The sequence below is a fragment of the Corvus brachyrhynchos genome, unplaced genomic scaffold (genome assembly GCF_000691975.1).
Source record: "Corvus brachyrhynchos isolate BGI_N302 unplaced genomic scaffold, ASM69197v1 scaffold662, whole genome shotgun sequence".
Classification (NCBI taxonomy): Eukaryota; Metazoa; Chordata; class Aves; order Passeriformes; family Corvidae; genus Corvus; species Corvus brachyrhynchos.
The window spans coordinates 141,399-144,179 of record NW_008236783.1 but is presented as its reverse complement, the minus strand read 5'-3'; positions in this window follow the sequence as shown (position 1 = coordinate 144,179).

Sequence of the window (2,781 nt, the reverse complement as noted above, 5' to 3'; positions counted from 1 at the left end):
GTTCCTCATATCTTTGCCTGAAAGCCCCTTAATTTCAAAATTATAATAATTCGGAGGGAAGGGGGTTGCAATTTTTTTTCTTCCATTCCAAGGGAGACTCCTGCCTTCTTTGGCAGACAGCTGTCTTTCAAACCAAGACAGCGATGAAAGCTGATAGTTGTGCAGACCTTCTAGCCTTGGTGCCGCGAAAGCCATGGGACAGATAAAAACTCAGGGCAAGAGCAAGAAGCAGAGACAAAACAAAGCCCAAGGCAAGAACAAGAGGCAAACACAGAACCAACAGGATGCCATGACCTGGGCCTCTGGCTCAAAAGGATGATTAGCCAGGACACCGCTGTCGCAAGAGGGAATCTGCAAGGACCTGACAGCGTTGCTATGGGAATACGGGCAAGGGGGTTTAAGCCTATAGATTTGCCCAGGAGTAGTAAACTATAAAACGCTGGTAACTTGTACAATAAACTGGCTTTGCTTGCTAACACCCAGCAAAGTCCGTGCCTCTTCAATCTCCCCAGATTACTCTCAAATCTGAAGCTAAGCTGGTAAGGCAATGTCAGAGACTGAAATATTATAGTTTATGGATTAAACATTTTTATGAAGGATTTTTGTCCATTATATATATAACAAAGCTGCACCAAGGAAGCAGCTCAGAAGACCACCGCACCCTGGATGGGCCCCCTGGGCTGAGGCCCTGGACTGTATATTGATTTGCGATAAGATAAAAGTGACACTATTCTCAGGTCTGGGCTGGGGGAGAAGAATATGTCCACAGAAAGATTAAGCCCAGCAGCTTCAGGGTGTAGGCCATAGCCCCAGGCTTGTGGGAAACAGACAAGCAGAAACTTCTACAGGCATTAATGAGTTTGATTTACAGCCCTGGAAAGAGCTTGGGTTGATGTAATGGCAAAGGTATGCAGACTTTAAGCAGAAGAATTATAAACCTAGGTTTCTAAAGTTATAAGTAAGAAAATGTATTGGGTGATATGGTGAAGGGTTTTTAAGTATAGTAATGTGATTTTATAGTTTAAGTTAACAATTTAGATGCTATAATAGAAGTATATGTGTGTACGTGAGCTAGCAAGTTATTGATTGTGAAACAGACGCAATGCAGTAAAATGTATCAAAGGTGATAGGTTATAAAGTCAAAACAAAGTTTCATGTTAATTGCTTATTGGACCAAAAAGTTATAAATTGCCATGTAACTTTGAAACTCATAACTGTCTTCAGTTCTGGCGATTTGTTACTAAATCACAGCCTCTGAGACTGATGCCTCGTTTGATTTTTCAAGTAATAAATCATGATAACCATGACTGTCCCATCTCTTGGATAATAAGGCGCCAACATGTGTGACTTGTTTGAAGAGTAATCCAAATACAACAGTTAGGCTAGAACAAGGGTGTTACAGCGGGGATTACTGTAACAAGCATATATCAAACCAGGAGTCCCGTGGAAATGAAGTATATACGGACAGATTCTTGGTAGCCTAAAGGAACGAATTGCAAGCCCAGGCTTGCAAGATACCGTTAAAGTAACATCACAATGTGTGACTTGTTTGAATAATAATCCAAATACAACAGTTAGGCTAGAACAAGGGGTTATTAACAGAAGAGCTTTTCTTGGAGACTTGTGGCAGATAGACTTTTCCGAACTCCCAAGAAAGCGGGGTTTTCAATATTTGCTGGTACTTACTGATACTTTCTCTGAGTGGCCAAAAGTGTTCCCTTGTAGGACGAATAAAGCTAGAGAAGTAATAAAAGTACTGTTGAATGAGATCATACCTAGATTTGGTGTACCTAGGGAAATATCCTCTGACAGAGGATCACACTTTTGTGTACAAATTGTACACGCTGTCAGCAAGGCCTTGGGAATTGAGTGGCAACTCCATGCCCCTTACAGTCCACAAGCTAGTGGTCGAGAAAATGAACCACATGCTTAAACAACAAATAGCTAAGATCTGTCAGGAGACAAATTTGTACTGGTACCAGGCATTACCCATTGCCCTCATCAGAATCAGGGTAAAGCCAAGGTCAAAAGAAAAAATTATCCCATTTGAAATCTTGTATGGTAGACCTTATGGGTGAAATGCCACTCGTGATGAAAACCTGACCCAGGTTTGTAATCAATATATTTATGAATACTTAAAAACCATTGACACTCAGTTGCATCAGAAGTATAACCCTGTATTTGAAAACGAGCCTAAGCAACCAGATCATAAATTGCACACAATTGATCCTGGTGACTGGGTGTATGTTAAGAATATTTCAGGTGATCCTCTACAGGAGAAGTGGGACGGACCATTCCAAGTCCTCCTGACAACCTTCACTGCAATTCGTGTGAGAAAAAAACCTACCTGGATTCATTATACCCAAGTGAAGAAATCTCCTGTTGCACCTTGGACAGTAACAACCATTAGTAATGACAGACTGAAGCTGAAACTCAGCTGTAAATCATGAATACTTTGTTATGCTTTGTTGCTTTTTGGCAGATTGTAGTAAATTTTGATGTAAATAAGTATGTGGCTTTGCTTGAGGCAATAGCTAATCATACTGGAGTAAGAGATTGTTGGCTGTGTGGAGACGTACAACAATTACACTTAACCATTGTTAGGGGTACCCTCTAGTAATTGGACTGAATTAAGCCTGTATACCTTGTATAATATTAGTACACTAAAGAAAGGGCTTCGGTGGATCGATGCCGCTTTTGTCCCTACTGGGTCCCTCGTGGACCGCTTAGGCGGCACTCTCCTAGCACCTACGCATGCACACAATCTCAACTTCGCAGGGG